Source organism: Columba livia, chromosome 2, assembly GCF_036013475.1.
Source record: "Columba livia isolate bColLiv1 breed racing homer chromosome 2, bColLiv1.pat.W.v2, whole genome shotgun sequence".
NCBI classification, from domain to species: Eukaryota; Metazoa; Chordata; class Aves; order Columbiformes; family Columbidae; genus Columba; species Columba livia.
Genome location: NC_088603.1, coordinates 152,821,085 through 152,843,565, shown reverse-complemented (window position 1 = coordinate 152,843,565; position 22,481 = coordinate 152,821,085). Strand labels below are relative to the sequence as shown.

Here is a 22,481-nt window from a genome sequence, read left to right as displayed (position 1 = left end):
CTGACCATAACTGCATAGTTATTTAATGGTAAAGATGTAAATAATAGCATTTGTGTGCATTCTCTGCCTGTTTCTATGCTTCATTACACCTGGGTGTTTTTTCAGTACAAATACCAATTGTACTTTTTCCCCCTGATATTACCTTTGTAAATACTCTAAAAAAAATGGAATGTGTATTTTCCTAAATTAAAATTATGTTTTTTATATAAACAAATGACACATTCATTAGCCTTAATCATATAGATAAAGATTACCCAATCTGAAATTTTTACTTAAAAAAAAAGGTGTATTGTAGGAGTATAGGTTTTCTGTTTTGCAATCTGGCAGAATAAGATTCATTTAGAGCTCGAAATAACAATTTGGTTTAGTTTCTTGTTTTGCGTTTGTCTTGAATCTTCCAGCAAGGTGTAAAGATTGTATCCCATCTGTTTCGTATTGCACTACTGCACTCCTTACATCACGTCAGTATTTTTCTGTGCTGCCTTGCCCACCCATGGGACTGACCAGCTGGCCCTGGATCCAATTTAACCAGCTGTTAGGTGCTCAAAGAGGGAGCACCTGTACTAAGAAGGAGTACTAAGCTGATTTGCAACCTTCATATAGTGTTGTGAATACCTACTTGTAAAATAATCCTTTTCTTGCTCATTCTGTTGGTGGATTAATGCAGTACGTCTCACATTTCAAAGTGGTACACAGCTTGGTCCATATTAGTGATTAATTTATAAATATGACTTCAGCAGAACAGCTTGGTCCAATCTGTTTTATTGACTGAAGCTATAAAGGACCATAACTAATCAGCTTTAAAAAGACATGCGTTATAACGTCCTTTGCTTTTATTCCAGCATTGAACATCAGGTCAAAATGAAGACAAGTTTTTTAAATATATATTTATACATCCAGTCACTATTTATTAGTTAATTGCATGTTTTCTGTAGCCTGACATAATCTCTATTTGGCCATTGAATAAGCAGCTGTACCGATCTACTAAAATATTAATCATAAAGACCACCTACAGCCCTTCCTGTTTTCTAGCAGCCATCTGGCTGTTGGAGAAAACCTGGCTCAGAAGGGAAAGCGAGAAAAATGCAGAACGTGAAATAGCTCATATTTGTGGGGGAAGAATAACCAAACCAACCAAGCAACCAAACAAAAAAACCCCTCTGGGTTAGCAATCTAACAATTCCCCCCCTCCCAGAAAACAAACAAACAAACAAAACCCACTGCTAGGTGACATATGAGATCTCAGAAAGTCTATCTAGGCCTAAATTCATGCAACAAAGCACCTTGGAAGTTCGTGACACAGATTATCATAAGCACACAAACCTTACAGTAATGAATAGCCAAAATAATGGATGATAACAGGAGTAGATGAGACAATATTCCATAATTTGAAAGAGGCATTGGGTTTTTTGTACTAAACTGTGACTTAATAAATCAAAGTGCTTGTGTCAGACTCAAATTTAGTAGAAGTATGAATCTCACAAGAGGAACAGAGCCAAAAACTATTTTAAACCTACAGGCTGGTTTTATAAGCAGATCTTCCTCCTACCTGCAAATGGCGATTTTATTGTTATTTCACAGCAGTTTCTAGGTTTGGCTTGCAGCAAGGAAGACTACGCATGGACTTGTACCTCTCACCTTCAAATCAGGCCCCAGGTAATCAACACTGCCTTATACATCTCTGCAGAAGCTTTACAAGTTACTAACTGTTGTTCCTCCTTCTCTCCTCTCTGTATATATAAGTGCATGATTGCATCTGTATATACAGGGATTTTATTTATAGTATAATTACAGACTTTGCCACAGCACCTTGAGTATTTAATGTTCCTTTGAAAACACCAAAAGTCATCTTACAGCCTTAAATCTGGCCCCTGAACAGATGCTCTTCGTGAGTTTTCTCATCTGTAAAACAGTCATGAGGATTAATGAGTTGATGTTACAAAAGTACATGGAAAACAGAAAGTGCCACATTAGATGTTAAAAATTATTTGTATTGTTATGTACATTACAAGGCTTTGGTTGAGCTTTAAATGCCACTGGCTATCTGGTGGGTATTTTCAGTCCTGTTATGTATTATTTTATATAATTATTTTAACCAGACCAAGATAAAAGTGATTTCTTGAGAATAAATTTCATCACTCTAATTTTCTTACCATAAAACAAACCTAAACCTAAAAAGCCTAAAAAACAAGGCTGTGTTTTGAGAAGGACCCACACATCTTTTTCTCCATGGCCACCCAGATTGGGCCACCAGACGAGCAGTTGCTTCTCTAAGTGTTGACCAGATTCAGCCCTGCAAGCTGTTGCACACTCCATCAACCCTGTGTAACAAGGCAGGACCGAGATGTCCCTCACCCAGAACTACCTGGACTGCTTTGCCTTGCCTTTAATTGCTGACTGTGGGAGAAATGATTGAGAGCCTGAGGTCATGTTTGGCTGAGATACTGTGGATCAAAGCCAATAATATGAGCTGAAGGAGGCTGTTCCTCTCTAAGGAGAAGATGATGATTTGGGAAGAGCATCTGGAAACCAAGACCAGGCATTCTCCCCACTGACTTAAGGAACAGAAGGGAAGTATCTTCAATAACTTAAAAATTCTCTGTCCTCATTTTCCCTATCTGTTATTTTATGCTTCTCACATACAGGTTTTGAGAGATAAAATGAGTGTCTGTAAATTATTTTGAGCATCCAAGGTAAGTGATTTGAACCATGAGATGGATTATCAATGCTTAAAGTACAATATGGTCATGATAATAAAGAGGATCATCTTGACACAGGGTGAAGTTGACATTTTTGTCTCTTTCATTTCCTATTCACATTTGATTTGGAGTAAACTGGATGATTTTTCCTGGAATGATGAATTGTCTGCTTGGACACTTGTCTGTAAGCCTAGATGAAGCATATCCAGAGTTCTAGATAGATCCAGCTTTCCTTCTTTTTAAATCAGTAGGAAAACTCCTGCTGCCTGTATCGAAAGAAAAATGAGGCCTATGTTCAACTGTTTTGTCTCCAAACTACTTAAATTTCACTCTCGAAGATAAATCCAGTACCCTTGCCAGACAGCTTTTTAGAAGACTGAGGCAATTAGAAACCCAGGAAGAACAGATTTGTTGCTCTATTCCTACAGCTAGACCAGACACTGTCAATGAAAAAAAGAAGCTGGCTGAGAACAAGATGGAAACTCTGAACTTTCAAAATTGTCAGTTCTGGAAGTTCCTTATGAAAAAAATGCCTGTTCAGACCTAGTACTAACCAGATGGAAAACGTCTATTTATTTAAAGACCAAGAGGTTTGTTTTATCATATTCAGAGTACATTTTTTTGCCAACTGCTGATCCCACTTATTATGGTATAAATATAGAAATGGTTTTTATTTGTTTGTCTTGTTGTGGTATAAATATAAATACAATGGTCAATACTACACAAGACCAGAACTTACCCCAACAAGTGCAGATTTTCTTTTTAAATTTACCCATTTCATGTCAACAAGCAAAATAAGGAATATTTAAAATAACTCCTGAGGTTGAATGTAAAAATTAACAGTGTATACATGTGTATATATATATTAGTGTAAAAATTAGCAATGTATATGTGTATATATATACACACATGTACACACTTGTGCTTCTAGGCCCTTTTCTGTTTTATTTTCTCCCCCTGTCATATTAATTCTAATTTCATCAGATGGGTGATAAAAAGTCTGAATTGAATATTAGTTGTTCAGAAACTCCAGAAGCAATATTCTGACATCTCTCAGCAATTCACTTAATGAGAGATTGGTGCTGGATTTATCATAGGATCATAGAATCATAGTATGGTTTGGGTTAGAAGGAAGCTTAAAGATAATCTAGTTCCAGCCCCGCTACCATAGGCAGGGATACTTTCCACCAGACCAGGTTGTTCAAAGCCTCATCCAATCCGATCTTGAACACTTCCAGGGCTGGGGCATCCACATCTTCTCTTGGCAGTCTGTTCCACTCTCATGGTGAAGAATTCCTCCCTTATATCTGATCTAAATCTCTCCTCTTTCAGTTTAAAGCCATTACCCCTTGTCCTGTCACTTCACACCCTTGTAAAAAGTCCCTCTCCAGCTCTCTGGTAGGTCCCCTTTAGGTACTGGAAGGCGGCTATAAGGTCTCCCTGAAGCCTTCCCTTCTTGAGGCCAAACATCCCCAGTTCTCTCAGCCTGTCTTCATAGGAGAGATGCTCCAGGCTTCTGATCATATTCTTGGTCCTCCTTTGGACTCCCTCCAACAGGTCCATGTCCTTCTTACATTGGGACCCCCAGAGCTGGACACAGTACTCTATGTGGGGTCTCATGAGAGCAGAGTAGAGGGGGAAAATCACCTCCCTTGACCTGCTGGTCATGCTTCTTTTGATGCAGTACAGGACATGGTTGGCTTTCTAGGCTGCAAGTGCACGTTACTGGCTCATGTTGAGCTTCTCATCAACCAACACCCCAAGTCCTTCTCTTCAGGGCTTCTCTCAATCCATTTTCCACAAAATACAGGTTGGGATTTCCCTGACCTGTGTGCAGGACCTTGCACTTTTTGAACTTCATGAGTTTCACATAAGCCCACCTCTCAAACCTGTCAAGGTCCCTCTGAATGGCATCCCTTCCCTCCAGTGTGTTGATCGCACCACACAGCTTGGTGTCATCAGCAGACTTACTGAGGGTGAACTCACTGTCCATGTCACCAACAAAGATGTTAAACAGCACGAGTCCCAATAACAAGCCTTTAGGAATGCCACATGTGACTGGTCTCCTCTTGGACATCGAACCATTGACTACAACTATTTGAGTGTGACTGTCAATTCCTCATCCACTGAGTGGTCAAATGCATGTCTCTCCAGTTTAGCGAGAAGGATGTTGTGCAGGACAGTGTCAGATGCTTTGAACAAGTCCAGGTACTGTCTTTTGATCTGATCTGTTTAAGAGAGAGGCACATTCACTAGGAGCATGCACCGGGCAGATATTGTCCTTAACAATATCTGCCAGACACTAATTCCAGTTTTCAGATTAAAAAGGAATTCAGCTCTAACCCACGGATGGTATAGTAGACGTCCCTTGAATTAAAATATACATTATATGTTCTGCTTTCTCCCTCACTATTTGCTGGGGATGTGAACTTGTATGATCACTGAGTGTTTGACTTTTTCATTGAATCAGACTTGTGTGTAAAGCAAAATTGCAGTTATAAAAACATTACTTGAGAAGGAAGCCACCTGGCTAACTACTCAGCACCCCAGTTTCTAAGGCCTACGTTGAACATGTGATGAAGAGCAGGACAAAAGGCCTCTGGAACAAATAAAACTCACAACAGCATCATGTTGTTTCCACTCTGAAATATAGTAGAAAGTAAATTTTCAGCTGGGAATTCCAGCCCCATGCAGGACAGCAGTTTGGTGCCCATCTTCATTTCACATAACTTTTCACCGTGGGATGAAAACACGTTTCACTGGTCAGTGGAAGGGGGACTAAATGGCTCTTCTACCAGGTCCATGACCTCCTGAATGCCAAAGTCTTTGCATTTTGGATGTTATAAGAAGAATTTCTTTTTTTCTTTCGACTAGCTGTGCCTTCCCTTTTTTTATTACTGTCTTGGCTCCTTTCTTATCTCTGTCTTGGGGACGAATGCGATACAAGTCTCCCCACTCTGCACACTGCTGTGGAGGTCAGTGATTTTCACTGGTGTTTTGATCTTCTTGGAGAAGAGAAGGAAAAAAGGATGGAAAAAGAAACCTGTTTAGCATACAAATGAAACATTTTCCTTTTTTTTTTTCCTAAGGAATGCTCTCTGTGAGAACAGACTTGTGTTTCAGTGGCCCCATCTGTCTGCAGACAGGTCCTGCTATCACTAGGGCTCGCAAGAGAGCTGCTGGAGCCAGCGCTGGCTCGGCACAGGAATCGCTCCTCTGCTGAGCCCAGACTGTAACGAAGCTGACTGTGCCTGCCTGCTGCCAGGAAGGGGTGGAAACCTTGAGAAGGCAGTCTGCACAGCCGCGAGTCTTACAGTCCTTGATACAGGAAAGTGGGGGATGCCCTGGTACCCAAAGGAACCAGGCTCAGGGGATGCTTCCAGCTGTGTCCGTGGAAGTAGATCAATCAGTGCTAGGCCCTGTCCTGATCTCTGCTGCTTGCTGCCCTCCATCCAGCTGTGCTGCCACTGTTCCTGTGCTGTTTGTGAGATTTTATCAGGCAAACAGTGGTATGACATCTTTTTCTTGAGCCTTATTCCCATGCAAGCCCTGACAGAGAGAGAAAAGGATTTTTCCAAAACAACCGTGCTGTTCCACCCAAACAAACACCTGTGAGCAGTGAAATGCCATGTGATCATTTCATATTTAATCATATGGCTTCTCCTGGCAAGTGGATAACATCACTACTGGCATCAACTAAGTGTGGGTTGCACCTTGACACCTGTACAGGCACTTCACTGTCACCCCCCTCCCTTTCCAGCACCCCCAGAGAGCACTGCCAAAAAGGGGAATGTAATCAGCTGCTTTTCTAAAGCACATTCACAGCCATCTCTGTATGCCATGTTTCTACAGAGATGGGACAACTTGACACAATTATTGTGCCACACAAATCCTTTTCTAAACAACGCAGCTGCTGTCAGAAAGCTCCTTGATAAGCACTCACTGCCAGCTTCTAACAATAATTGCTTCATATTTTCACAGGTGCTGAGTTTGCGTAATCCTAGTCATTTCTTCGCAGGGTAAGGTACAGTGAATTAAGAAGATACCAAGGCAACACAAAGGTAAAGGGGTTCACCCCCTCCCAGACTTACAAGAAGAAGAGAGAAGAGTTCTCCCATGCACTTCCACTTAATTAACATCTCATTTGCATTTGGCTATGTAGCTGCTCAGCTGCACTCCTGAAATGTGCAGCTCTGAGATACGGGTGGCCCTGGAAACAGGGTTTTGGCAAACATTTGTTTCACATTGCCTGTTGTGTACCGCAGGCCCTGCTAAGCCAAACACCTGATAAAATGGAGACCCATGTGCTGGGAAGATTTGTGATTTAACAGCCACGACAGTGGATTGAGAGGGGCAAAGACGTGGTTTATCCCCCTGCTCTGAATCCTGAAGTCCCTTCCAATCTGTGAGGTGAGTATCTGAGCACTATTTGGAGGGAGAGGGACACAGCAGTACCTTGTCTCTGTTTTAAGACTCCGTCCCCTTTTGACTCTGTCATTCAGATGAGGACATTGCCCCTAGGAAATACACAGATTTTGTCATTCCTAAAAGTTGTTAATCACATCTGATTTAGTTGAAATTGCCCTTTGGAGGTACAGAGATGATTCACTAGTAGAATGTCAATCTGAGCTCAAGACTGCCTTAAAGAAGGGGACAAAGCACCAGCCCCACAGCCTTGTTGAAATCAAGCCTTTTGCTGACATCAAAGGCCTTGACACCAAGGTTCTCAGAGCTTCTCAGATCTTCTTGGTCTCTATTTTTATTATCTTAGATTGGTCTTCTGAGTTAATGATTCCAGGAAGGTGTGAGAGCACTTTGGGTTTTCTGAACCTGCTGGGTAGCATCTGTAATGCCTTGCAACCCCATTTTCCAGGGAAGGCAGCGTAAGAACAGTCTGGGAAAGCTGTGTCTGATGGCTCCTGTAAAAAAAGAGTGGTCTGGGGGGGATGTGGAAAAGCAGAAAACATCCAACAGCATCCAGGAGTCGCTGCAGCTGTGTGGCTGCAAAGTGAAGCACGGAGAGCTGGAAAGCTGAGAAAGAAGAGTCTTCCAAAGGCTGTGTCCTGGTTTTGTTAAAAAACGAGTTTCTCTTTTAGTGAATTTTGCCTGTCAGCTAAAGCCTTCATATTAGCTGCATTTTCCTGGAGAACCAGATACATGTTTTGGTAAACATAGCAATGGAATGCAAACTTATTGATAAGGACAGATTCACACCTCGTGAGAGGAACAACAAGAAACAAGTGACCAAGAAACTGACCAACTGTGTATAACATTCCATTCACGTCAATACTTCATATAAAAGCGGGAGATCACGAGGATCTCATCTTTCTGCCCTTTTGCTTTCTTTTTCCCTTTTTGCTTATGGCTGACACTAGGAGAGGACCTTGCTAGTCGTCCCTGCAAACTGAGGCCTAGTGACACTCTGAATCCAGCTCCAGTTGGCTGCAGAGTCCAGTCCAGGACTTTGGGTGCTGGCTCTGCAGTTGCTGAAACTTTCAAGATTGATTTTGTATATTTTGTATTATTTTCTCTATTCTTATTAGTAGCATTAGTAAAACATTTTTAATTTTTCCAACTCTCTTCTCTGTTCTTCTTTCCCTCCCGATCACCTGTCCTGAGTGGGAAGGGGGGAGAGGGAGGGGGTGAAGGGAGAAGTGGGGGGGAGAGGAGGTTAACAATACATCTGCCAGGGTTTTATTGTCACCCCGCAATCTTAACCCTTGACAGGCTGATATCCTGATTTCTGGGGTATCTCTCCAAGCCACTCAAAAACCAAGAAGCTTTTAGGTGATCTGTGCATTTAGGAAACCAGAGGACCCAGAGAAGAAGTACATGGCTACTGGTATGAACAGCAATGCTGCTTCTGGAAATAAAGAGGTAAAACAGTAACAGTTTCACCCTGAATATGTCACTCTATGAAACAAAGATAGCTGTGCTGAAGTGATTTAACTGACTCTCATACCAGGACTGTTTGAGCAATAGGCAGACTAGAGCAAGGGGTTGAGGGAAAAAATCCAAGACATAAAATAAGTGAAGGATTATGCTGAATGAGTCCCAGAGCTCATCCTGGAGAGAAAATTAAGTATTGCTATGTTAAAAGCTGGGGTCATTCTTGAACAGAACAGGGATGTTATTACTTCCGTGTTCAGGAAACCAGGATTTTGTACATTAACAACAACAAAAGATCAAATATTTGTGTCTATCATCTCCCTTTCCTCCTTAAAGCCACAAACAGCCATTTGAATTCTCCTGTCCATGTGGGCTATGAAGGGCTGATGTCACTTTTCTGGCTCACAGTGATTCTGTGAGCTATTAATTAAAATGTTTCTAGAGCACTTGGAACCTCTTATTAATGACACAATATCTGTGCATTTTGTTTCTTGTCTTATTGCAATCCTGAAAGCCAGATCGTAGCATTTCTCTTCTCTGCACATTTTCGTCCTTTTACATTTCTGAAGCACTGTTCTCTGTTTTCTCTCCCAGTTTTTAACCATGATGAAGTTTAACTTGCCATCTTTTTGGTTCATATCCCTGTTCAGCAGCATCCTCATTTATTACCTGTCAGCACAACACCAGGAACAGCAGAGTTTCGGAAACCACTGGTGCAAATATCTCCCAGTTCTTTATCAGAAGTAATTACTCACTCTGGGTCAGAAATATCTATCCAGGTGCCCTCATTCTAAGTGTATGTGCGCTGTTACTCCCCTCAACAAACTTCTTGTTTGCCAAGCTGATGCATACTGACAAGATAGCCATGACAATGTAACCTCCATAAAGCACAGCAAGCCTGAGTCTGTGATACTGAATGTGCTGCTTTTTTGGAGTAATAGATGATCTCTGAACTTTGCTTATGCAAACAGTTGAGAGCAAGTGCAGCTGCTTGTGGGAGAGGCAAGGTTCAGCACATTGATGGAGTATGTGTCAACCCTAGAGCACTGGGAACTTACCTTCCCAAGGGGAAGACTGGGGCAGAGAACAGAGACAAAGATTCTTACAACCCTAAGGACAAAGGTGAGATTCAGCTCCCGTGTCTTTATCCATCTCAAACTCCAGGTTATGTCCAATCATTGGAAAAATGGGACCCGGCACCACACTGAAAACTTTGTTCCATAATTCCTTTCCAGACATGCTCTTCTCCACTGACCCTAGAAGGAGCCTCCTGTTTGCCAGCTCACCAAGGGCTATCAGTTGAATCCTATAGTTCTCACCTTCCCAGCCTCATTAGCAGACACAAATATCTCAACACCTCAGAACCCTAAGGAGACTCTTCCAACAGGGCTGAAGGTCCCAAATATAAACCTTCCTGCCTACCAGTGCAGCAAAATAGTACATGGAACATCACTGGAAGACCACAAGGGAGTGTAACATCATCCTCCTGATTCTGCTGTGTCAGTTTGTCCATGTGGGACAAGCTCAGAGTAACAACTCCACTTGTCACTTTCATCAGACTGCCTATGACATGGTACATCAGTCAAAATGTTTAAATGGAGACCTTCTCTAATTGCAAAGGAAAATCAGTTGCTGGGCTCACATACAGAAACTAAAGGTCCTTCCTATCTCCTTCATGCCTCCCTCCCAGGTTTTAGGATCATTTTCAAGTGTTTTTCTGCATGCATAAATCTATCTTTGCTAAAAAGCAGAACTGACAATATGGAAAATAAAATCAAAAACTCTTCTCTCAATAGAGACAATAATACAGGAAAATATTGTCTTTACAAACAGTTTTCATGTATAATAATTAAATCTAGTAATTAGAAAAGTAGATTGATTTACCAGTGGGTATGTATCAATACGAAGACATAGAGGCTAAGAACTACAGGTACAAGCTGATGTTTGAGTTCCTTTAAGGACAAACCTGCTTTTTCTATTTGTGCAAGGAAGAGTCAAAAGGGCAAGACAAGGGGAAAAAAGTTATGCAGGACAAAGCCACAATGGCCACAAATCACTGTTAATTTAGGTGGTCTCTTTTTGGAAGAAAGACACAAGATCAAAGTTTGCCTAAATGAAAGCAATGGTCTGAGGAATTTGTTTATTCTTTATATCTCCTCCCACCTAGCTGAAGGACAAGTTACTGCTCCAAAGTTTTGATTAGCACCTCTAAATTATTAGCACTCTGCAAGCAAGGAGGGAGGCAGTTCTTGGCAGACCTGACCTGGAATCTGCTGTGATCTGAGCCTGATTTGTGACCTCCTGCACAGAGCTCACTGCCTCCCCAGAGCAGTCCAGAGATCTGCCTGGATATTTTTAGCGTGTCTCTGGTGACATTCAGTCAGTTTTCCTAGGGACTATAAAAAAAAGACAAACAGACTGTCTTTGTAGTTAGAACAGTCTGGTTCCAACTGAGGTTCCTCGGAATTGCTTTTCCCCTCCCCCTTTGATGAAAGGCAACCTTGAGTTCTCCTGTTTCTTCCTCTTGTTTTTAGTGAGGGTAATTTCAAGCCCCAGCTGCTCCCCCAGGGCCACCAGACACAGAGCCCATGTAGGCGAAGCAGGGACAATGGCAGGGTGCAGCATCTCACCAGAGGCAGATATTCCTCTCCATCAGCTTGTTCAAATCAGGCCATTACTTGCCTGCAATCATTCTTGCTGCCTTGTGTCAAAGCCAGGATTTGGAGAAACGGGCATTTCTTAGCAGTCTCTCCTTTTGTATACATGTCAAAACCTGATCTGAAGAGATGCTGAAGAGACAGAGACTGTTAACCAGAGGGACCACAGGCTGGATGGGGTGTTATCTATAGAGCCACACTGAGAGTCATATCAGCAGACTCCGGCTGCCAAAAGAGAGCTACAAGCTCTTTAGCTCTTCTCTGTCCATGCTAAAGTAATTCCTGGTGAGCAGAAACAACGCATCATCCAAAGCAGCTAGCAGGCCCTTGGTCTGCTAGTTGTCACTCAAAAACAAAGAGGTTTTCACTCAAATTGGAACCTGAAAGTTTAAAACCAGTAAGGTTTTCAAACATCACATGCAATTAAGCTGTTTTCTCTGTAATGTAGCAAGTTGTCAAGGCCAGGGACTTAGCAAGATGGTAAAGTGCACAAGCAATTGCCTGGCACACTCTTGATATCCAAGTTGCACTAAACTGACTAAAGACGTAGGATTTGGAAGAGCCGATTAACCTCTGTTTAAGGATTAGAAATTATTTGTCTATCAGAGACCAGGGTGACAGTTGGTGAAGGACAGGGACTTTCAGGTGACATCCAAAACAGTCCTTCCAAGAAATAGCTTGCTTTTTGTGCAACCTGTTTCATGACAGATGGACTGGAAAACTGTACCACATTTGCTAACCCATAGTAGGGTTTGTCAAACACCACTAAAGGCTGGAGTTAAACATCATGTGGCCAAGTGCCATGTATTTGTGCTATCATGCGGGCCCCATGGGATGTAATTTGGGCTGAGGCAGTGGCTGAATTATGTAGTTCCAGCCTTGAATACTCCACAAGCCTGTGGGATGCTGAGTTGCCACCTTCCCCCAGGGGTATGGATGAGATGGCACCAGCAGTGTCAGAGTTTAAACAGCAGTTAGTGAGGCTTGATCCCTGCACTCAGCTGACAGGAGTTGCCACATCGCTTCACCAAGGCCCAAATTTAGAAATATCAGCTCTTTTCCATCTCCAACAGCCACCAGGATATTGAGGCCTATAAGCCTGCCACACCAATAGGAAGAAGGGCAAAGCTAGAGTAGGAAATGTTGCACCAAGGTAGTCTCCCAATGGCTTTTATCCCTTGAAATCAGTCCCTATCACATAACCAGACTTCCTTTTACACCTCCTTGCCTGCTCCAGGCATTTACAACTGTTACCACTTCCTTTAGCAAACAGTCGTTTAGCCTGGAGCCCTACACGTGGTGGCTTTGGACGAGGACATCCTAATGATGCCCTGCTCTCACTCTGTTCCTTGGCCATAGGCTTACAGGGAGTAGCTGTGGGATGATCACAGAGTTTTTCCAACAATTTCTTGGCTGGGGGTGCAGGACAAAGAGGTAATTACCCATTAATTGCTAATTAATTGTAGCCTTAAACTGTCAGGGACATAACACTGTCTCTAAAGGACCAACCATTTCAGACAGTTCGGGAGGAAAAAGGAAGATGTTTTCAGAGCTGGAGGTTCTCAGCACTAGCTCCTCACCTAGGAAATGCGTAATTTCACACCAAAAGTTCTCATTTTCAAGTAGGTTATGCTGCCCAGATACTGATCCCATAAAAAAGGCCATCACCCTAGTTTTGCAGGTGAAGACGAATATTTTAGCTCCTTTGCCAGCAGTTGAGTACGTGCACATGCATTTTGGGTGTTACTGCATAATACCTATACACACGGAAGACTTTCTCAGACTAGGGCTGCTATCCTAACAGTTGCTTCTTCATCATAAACAACACAGAGACCATCTTGCAATAAAATTTGTTATTTATAGCAGCAGCCAAGAGCCTTCTGACTACCTGTTCTCCCTGAATGCAGTCCATGCCCATCAGATCATGGCCAAGCTGTTCCAGAACACCTATTTATTAGTTTGCTGAGATTCAGAACAGATAAGCTTTAACGAGTCTGCTATGACTCAACATAAAGAGGCACCAAAGATCTCATTTGACCAGCTGTTCCCTAGAGCAAAGTGCAAGGTAATGCTTCTGCAGAAGTGCCTCACTCTTCTGCTATTGTCAAACCTCCTAGCTCTACTGAAATTAAACTTTAATTCCACTTTCAGGAGTTTTATAGTCTAACATTGGTTAAGATTCCTCAAATTATAATGCTAAGAAGTTTTATTCCTGGCTCCACCACTGACTTGTTTACCAAAGAAATTAATTTCACTTTTGCTTTATTGTCCCCATCTAAAAACAGATTTACCAATATAAACAACCCTTCTTTTTCAAAGTGCTTTCAAGCTTGGAGATAATTCACCATACAAGATTTAAGCACTGTTATTATAACCCTGGCCTACCTTGGAACCAAGGATTTTACTAAGCCAAAGGTCTGTTTTGAAGACATTATTGCTGCTGAGATGGGTTGAAATAGCAGTGTTTTTCAAGAAGGTGACCAGGTAACCTCACATCTCATCATTTCTCTCTTGTATGACTAGAGGGATGTTGAATAAACACACAAGAGAGGCTGCATACAATGAAACAGGAAACATATTTTACTGGGCTTGATCACATTTGTTCCTTTTGAACTCAGTGGCACTGCATGCCAGAAAACTTCCATTCATCACCGTCATTTCAGAGGTTCTTTGGCATTTGAAGCAAATAGCAAAACAAAAGTAAGATAGTGTTTAACAAATGGCACACTGACAAGCCTGAGTCCATTTTTCAATATATAAAGAAATACTGAGTTATTCTATTATTTTTTTCAAATGGTTTCCTTCCTTTCAGTCCCTTGTTCCCCATTCTTGGTTTACAGCAATAAAATAATCACTGTGCCAGTTTAAAACCGATATTTTAAAACCTTTAAAATGTCTATATCTTGATGATAAATAGTGACAGCAGAATAATCTTTCTTTGTGTTCTATATTGCATATCAAAGAACTTCCTGGAGACACTACATGAGGGAGACCACACTTACATCCATGGAAAATGTAAGCCAGAGTGGTGTATGAGGCTCTAGAGCAGTGTAGCACTTAGGTGTACCAATAGGAAAACAGTTGTTTATACAAGTACATAAGGAGACGCAAAGTTTGGGGAAGAGGACGTCTTCTGTCAGACTAGCCAATAAGGTCAGAGAAGGAGAGGAGCTTCCTCAGCTCACTTAGACCAGGTGGCAATTATTGCAGATGCAATAACACTGCTACTACCCAGGGATACACATTTACATCAGACCTGCAGAGCCTCATATATTAAACATGAGGCTCACAGTTGTCTTCTGCCTCATGTTACTCTGCAGGTGGGACATACACAGCATCACAGCCGGGTCTTCCCAGCACTGTCTTCATCAGACCTCTCAGGTTGACCTCTTCCAGTGAAGGGGACCATGCAGGTTGTGCTGCTTCACTGCAGAGTGGAAGAGGGGCACAGGACTGTGTCACAGCTGCTGATGTGCCATGAAAATGGAAAGCCGGGTTAAAAGAAGCCCTGGCTGGGAACTTGGCAGTGGGCATGTGTCCTGGCAATGAACAGATCCATTCACCAGGGGAACTCCTCAAACAGGGAAGTTGATTACACAGATCTTGTGTGTGCTGCTGAAGTTTGAGAAGTCCAACACAGAGAGAGCTTAACCCACAATTTAGGGTTTGGCAGAAACAGAATGCCTGGAATTTAACTGTTCCTATTATGTGCTTTTTGAAACAACACCAAGAACTATTGTATGGGTGGGCATATACTAGAGTTGTGATTTGCATTTTTAAGTGAGGGAACAAACAATAATGCCAACTAGATAATCTGCAACACAACACAATGAAATGGTCAATGAGTAAGAAATCAGAGATTATAGTCTTCGGCATGTCCTTTTTTGGTTACTCCATGGGTGGTTTCTGATCAACTATGTGTGAGTACTGCATTGCTTGTCAGTGTAAATAAAAAACAGACAACATATCAACACATATCCTAGTGATAAGGGTCAAAGCCCCTGGCTGAAGAAGACTGTGGAGACTGGTTGAACATAAACCACTAGAAGGCAGCCCAGTCCGAGCATCATATAAACCAGCATACTGTCCAAGTCCCATGACCCAGTGTACAAGGTCTGATGCACTTAGAGACAAGATATTTGTGAGGTCTGATAAAGGAACTATGTCTGTACATAAAAAAGTGATTTTTTTTTTTCCAGCTATGTTGTGTGTTGAAGTTTTTGTTGTTGTTTTTTGCTTTTTTTTTTTTTTTTTATCAGAACTGTTTGTTTCAGTCCTGCATTACTGAGTCCAAGGAGATGCCATTTTCCAACACTGCCCCACAGCCTGGGTGGTCTTTGAAGCTGACTATTGCGAAAGCTGGATACTACAGCTCTGTGTAAACGTAGAATATATGTTAGCCATGAAAATTGTTTATGGCTTGGAGAAAGGAACAAGGGTCTGCCTAATTAAAAACAGATATTAGAAACATGCCAGCTCCTCCACCATTCTCTCCCACTACGGGTCATTAATGAAGGCATCATATTGGAGTGTCCCTGCTCCTTCGACCCAACAAGCCTAACTTAGCAATTCACTTAAATTCCAGGCCTCTGAGACTAATGAAAACATTGTTTGACCCTTTGTGCGTCCTTTGTGGATAAGAAAAGATGAATATGATAAGAAAACTGTAAGTTATTTCACAATACCTCAAAATGGCATGTGAAGATCAACAGCTTTACCCCAAACACTATGTGTGTTAGGCATTGGCATACATGAAACATTTAGATATGCTGCTCCCTCTTAGACTTTATTATGACTGTGTCAGTCATGTCAATAACGATTGAAGAATGAAAGTGTTCAGCAAAACTTCACCTAACCGTCTTGTCCAATGGTCTCCAGCAATAATCACCTGTCCCAGAATACCAGTAAGTTAGTCACTAATTTCAGTGCCTTTCTCTCCTGACACTGATGTCTATTGAAACAGACTCAGAAAAAAAATTATTCATTATATTAACATTAGCACTAATATAAACACCACTAGCCAAAATTTTTAGAGCACTTTGTGTACATGAATTAATTAATCTGCACAGTGGAAATAGAAGTGAAGCGACTTTGCCTATTGTCCCTTTAAGTTTAAAGTAAGGGTGTACAAGCTGGTTTTGCATAAACTCATTTCTGGGTCAAGCCTTACGTTCTTTGCTAGCATTAGTATTCATTAGGGAAAGAAAAAAAGTGCAAGAATGGAAGAGAGTGGATTAAAAGCTGCTTTCAAAAATTACCTTGAAACATAATTCTTACAAGGAAAGAGCCAGTAAAAGTGCAATAATGCCTTCAGAGTTAATGAAATAGAAATAGCATTTTAATATGTTTAGGTCAATAAAACTGAGTCATGAAGGATTTTCATTGATGCTGTGCTAGCATAGAAAGTCATTATAAAAAAAAAAAAAAACACGAGAAACAAAAAAAACCCTAGATGTGGTCTATTACACAGCAGTTTAAAACGTAAAACCAGAGATGATAAACCTCAGAGTAAGGAGATCCAAATTCTGTTCTAGACTGTAATGTGACAAATTTCTTAATTCATACCTCTGTATACCTAGTTATGACCCCTCCAACCCAAAACCTCAGGTGCTATCAGTGATGCTGAATGATGTTGTTTAAAGGGATCCTTGTCCCTCAGAAGAGACTGAGAACTGCATCCCTTTTGCCTGGAATACTGAACTAAAGAGATGACTACAGTATTTTTGTTTTGCTTTTGGCATAGATACATATTGGACAAGTATTGCCAAGTTTATTTTGGCCTTTCTCTCAAATGAAGTCCAGATAATCAAGACATGCAAAGCATCAGGAGCTTAAACATTAGTTGTGAGTACTGGGCAAAGCTGGGTGCCAGGGAGAACACTGTAGTTGTAAGGAAAGAGTGGGTGCACTTTATTGCATTAGTTTGCTAACTTCTGAAACACCATCATGAAGAAATATGGACATCACATGTGGCTCCTTTTGGACCCCTCCTGATTGCCAGCTCATGGCCACAAGGCCACCGTTTTCATCCTCCCTGCTCTACTGCACTATGCCATTTCCTTCATTCTTCAAGGCTTGCTGTGAATTAACACTTGGCTTTGTCTGTATTCTCTGTTCTGTCTTTTAAATTTCCAGTTTAAATTTTCCCGGTACCTTGTTTTTTTTCAGTCCCAACCCAACAGCTTCAACAAGATGTTTACAGAGACTGGACAAGTTGCTGTGTGCAAGTCATACCTAAAACGTCTCAGGAAATGGGGCTCTGCAGTTCTTATCCTTACGAGCCAGGGCGCAGTCAGTTCCTTCCTGAAGTTACACCATGGCTACTCCATCCCCTTTCCTCCTCCAGCACATCCTGACGATGTTTTACACACATGCAGCCAGCACAGATGGGTAAATTCCTTTCATCACTTGATGAGGCATGCATGGAAGTATAGGACCAGAAGGAATGACAATAGGCCATTTTACCCTAAGTATAGGTATTCATATTTAGATTGTGCCTGAAAAATTTTTGTCATACTGCTCTTATAAATTGTCAGTGAAGAAGATCCCAGGAAATCTGCACACTGCTTTTCATCTTTCATATTTTGAAATATTTTCTTAATACATAAGTTGCCTTTCCCTAGCTTGATGAAAGTGAACTGACTTCTCCCTATCCACAAGTGCAAATTATGACATTTTCATTGGCCTCATCACACCATTTTGCCCATTGACTGACCATGATTTAAGGTGCTTTTTTCTAGATTAACAAACATACTTTCTCCAGCTTTTTCCAACTTCATTTGTTTCTGTGGATTTTATCTGGATTCTTTTGATGCTGCCTACGTATGTGTTTCGGGGTTTTTTTAATTATTCTGGAACTCACACCTCTTCAGTCTTTCATCCAAAACCTTTCTCAATACCTCTCAGAAGAAAATTTTTCGACCTTGCAACACCATGTCATTCTAATGCAGATTCAGTTTGTGATCCGCTATACTCATCATACTCTTTCGGGAAGTTGTTGAACTAATGCAAGTATTAGACACTTTATTTGGGCGTTTTTCTTCCCCAAGTACAGCGCTTATCTCCTGACTTTCACTGAACTTCATCTGACTGTTTTCAAACACCCTCTCCAACTCATCAAGATCATTTTCAAGGCTGATCTCCTACCAAGAGCTTACAGGCAACTTCCATCCAGAGCTCTCTTCAGCTGTCCTGAGCGTGTTGTCTCTTCATCCTCCAAATCACTCACACAGACAATGGCCAGCACAGGAGCCCAGACTGGACCTCACTGACTTCCTCTCTCACTATGAAAATTCCCTCATTCTCCATGGCTCCTCAATCCATACTTACATCCACTGACACCATTTAGACCCTGTTCTCTAACCTTGGACCCTCTTAATGGAAAATGAGGTGGTGGAAAAGGAGAAGGGATTAGGACAACCCACTATTTGTCCTGCCCCACTCCTGTGACACTGAACGTTTGCTGTCAGGGAGCTAAACAGTATTCTCCTAGTTTATGTGCTACTGTTGATTGGGATATTGCCAATAGCATCACTAAAGCTTGATCTATGATTTACTAAACCGATCTCATCTTCTGTGTCCACACAATCTTCCAATTCCTTTTCAAAACAGAAAATTAAATTATTTTGGACCAATTTATTATTGACATACCTTCACTCTTTGTTTTTTAAGTATTTTTTCATTATTCTACAGACCCGCAGAAACTGATTATTTAATAATATTTCTGATATCTGCCTGAGTAACAAAGTTAAACTAGCTGATCTCGAAATCCCTGATATGCTGTATGCTTTTCTGCAGTCCTCTGGGACCACGGTGCCCTTGCTGAGGTCTCAGAGATAATCACCAGCAATTCAGAGCTGCTTCGGTTAGTTCCTTAAATCCGCTCAGTTTTATCAGGCCCTGCTGAGCTGAGAACATCTATTTTATATAAATACCCGTTGACTGTTGGTTCACTCTCTGATCTCATTTGCATTTCAATCTCTCTGTTAAAATTAATTTTGTCATGTATCTAGGCATAAGTAATCTATTTTGGGTAGAAAAGTGAAGCAAAAATGGCAATTATTTTCAACCTTCTCTGCAATAACCTCATTTTTTTGTTCTTCCCATTAAATGGTGGGCCGCTTCATATTTCTAATGTATTCACAGAATATCTTTTTGTTAGCTTGGTGATTTTAAATGTTGGATTAGAACTTGGACTTTTGTGTTCAGTCTTTATTTCAGGAAGAATTTAAAGAAGAACAGGGAAAAAATCAAAGGAGAAATCCAGTGAGAAATTGAAATAAAAAGAAGGGACAGGGCAGGAAAGGAACAGAGGAGGTGGAACAGTGTCAAATAAAGTAACATCTCAGTAACTGACGGTCACATTTTATCACATTCACTTTAAAGTTTTCTTCTGTGTGTGGAGCTAAAAAATGTTAATCTAGGAAAACCACAATGATGTTTTAAAGTTATTTCAGTTTCTTGGGACACATGAAGGGGAAGAGGTGATCTGTGAATCTGAGTCACTCTGTCATGTTAGAAATTAGTTGCTGTGCTTTCCCAAAGCACTGCATGAGTCACCCAGGCCATTTTCAGCTCTCCCAGATGATGCAGCGATGAAGTTCACTTTTCAAACACAGCTGATGTCGGCATCAACCCCTTGATATCTGGTACATATGCTTAAGCCAATGTCTTCCAGAAGTGCACCTACAACAACACAGCCAATAGAACTGGGTTTTTGTTTCACTTGGTCCCAAAGCCTTGCAGGGTATCACAGCAAAGCTCCCACTGGATTCACAGGTGCCAGGATTTCACCACGTCCTCTTCCAAAGGGAAAAATGAGACAGATTCTTTGCTGATGCCTCTGAAGAAGAAATAGGCTTAGGTCCATCAAGCATACACAGTGCAGATCAGCCAGCTCAGGGGTAACATTAATACAAGGACTCTTTATTATTTCTCCTCTAAGGGAATTTGTTATTCAGTGCCATAGGACTGCAGGGCAGGTGTCATTTTAAAGATGCTGAACTACAGTGACATGCAGTTTTTTTGACCGCTGTCAGTATGCTCAACACTGGACACTGCAGAAAAGAGCTGATCTGCTGATACTACCTGCAAATTTGTTGCCCCTGGAGAATGAATGAATGATCTGGTAGAGAATTATCCCTCCACCTCCTTCTTTAATGACTCCCTGGCTTTTGTGAGTGTGTGCACAGGCAGAAGGTACCTGGCTGGCACGCTGTGAAAACCTGCAGGCCTTCAGCATGCAGTGTTTGCAGCACACTCCTTGGATGGATTCAGATGCCTTGATCTGACTTGACATTTCTAATTTATAGAACAATATTGAATTTTAACTACCTGGGAGAAGCCTGACAGACCACGTTTTCCAGATAGTACGATGTGGATAACTTTTAGAGTAAAGTTGTCAAATATTTGGTAGCTGTTACTGGAAGCTCAGAAGACTTTTGCTGCTGCATTAATTAATGTTCTTTTATATAATTTCTCTCCTAGGGCACTTTAGATTTAGATTTAGATTTAGAGATATTACACTGAGCCTTAGACTTTGATATCAGCTGTGACTAATATAACGGCCCAAGCCTGTTAGATGATTTAAATCTAAAGCGAAAGGAACAGACCCAGGTCCAAGAAGTTCATGATCTGAAAAGGTGTGACCAGAGAGGAAGAGAAAGGGAGAGAGGGAGGTAGGGAGGGAGATAAAGATAGGTTAATAGGCTTTGTTGAAGCAGTTTCTCTTAACCTACATATTCATTCCTAAAAGGCATTGGGGTTTTGCAGCAGGTTTTTATTGGTGGATTGTTGTTGTTTTTCTGTTTGTTTTTGTTTGCTTCTTTGTTGTTGTTAAGATCAGAGTGACGAACCACCGCCAAAATAAGGCACTTTTTAATGCTCTGACAGCATAACTAATCACTGGCATAACTAATGCAAGGCCAGAGCTCCATCACAACTGATCTTAAATCAAGAAGAAAATCATGTTCCAGCTTTGCACAGAAGTATGTATGTGACACAGGATATCATGGGTGACACCTTATAGCATATGGTAAGAGAAGACTGGTTTATTTTATCACAGTCTTTCTTTTCGGTCTTAGTATTTTTGCTTTCTGATTTCAGTTGTGTTCCAGGAAAGCATTTCTATTTCAGAGAGCACTTAGCCATATGCTTACTCTGCAAAATGACTCTTGCTTAAATCCCATGAATTCCACAGTGACATGAGTACATGCAAAAGGGTTCATCTGATTTTGATTTATGTTAAAAGAAGGATTCACCATGCCAGCGAACTGCATCCTAATTTCTTTCTTTTCACTGCATCGTCATTAAACGTGGTGTGATCATTAAGAACATCCTGAGTTTGCACTTGTAACTTCAGCTCAGGTCTGCTCTGTCCAGATCTCTTGAGTTCTGGAAAGCCAAGGGTATGTCAGGATCCTTACATAACCTCCGCAGCTTTGATGTGGTTTAGTTTATTTATAACAGCCAGCTCTTGCGAATAACAATTCCTGCTTCAAAGAGTTCATAGTCAGCTGCAAGTTCTTGGCCCTACGCTTCTCACCCTCGAGAAAAACAGTTTGTTTACCAATGCACTTTTCTACCACCCCTGGGGGGAACGTGCGCGATGACAATGCCTAGTCCTCCACTTGGATTCACTGCAGGCTGGTCAGCGCTGAGGACAATACCATCAATCAGGTAATTAATTCCCTGGATTGTCGGCCTTTTCAGACACAAGTTTGATGTTCAGTCTGAGCCTTTTGTCCTCTACTGTGTATTTTTAGAGGCTTTTGCCACTGGCATTGGTGAAAAATTTACAGATGAATTATTTGACTTTTGTTGGCATCCAAATGCTCTAGGTTGCAATTAAACCCCAAAATAGAGCGGTGACAATTTTGGAGTTGTGAAAAAAAGTATTTGCTTGGGATAATATTTTCATTTCAATCTATTCAGTGAATTTCTATTGACATATATAGGAAGTCTGCCCAAGGGCCCTTGAAGAGAGACAAACCATTTGTGGCAGTATTGCATAAAGATTTTGAAAGCATTGTGCTTTACCAATTTGAACTGAGCTTCTTTCCTAAAAGAAAGGCATTGAGTACTTGGAAAAGAAGAGGCTGAAGGAAGAAATGCAAAGGGATTTTCCGGCTCTTGGGTTTGTGGCTATAAAATCAGCATTTCGGGGTCAGAAGGCATCAGAAATGAATAAAACTTGTGTTTCTGGATTAAGCTGGATTCTTACATCACTAACTAATGT

At 41.3% G+C, this 22,481-nt stretch overlaps 1 long non-coding RNA gene across 1 annotated transcript in view; it reads right to left on the bottom strand.

Moving 5' to 3' along the window:
* LOC135578709 (uncharacterized) overlaps window positions 1-22,481 on the bottom strand; it is a 36,647-nt gene that overhangs the window by 1,277 nt on the left and 12,889 nt on the right. The window lies entirely within an intron of this gene.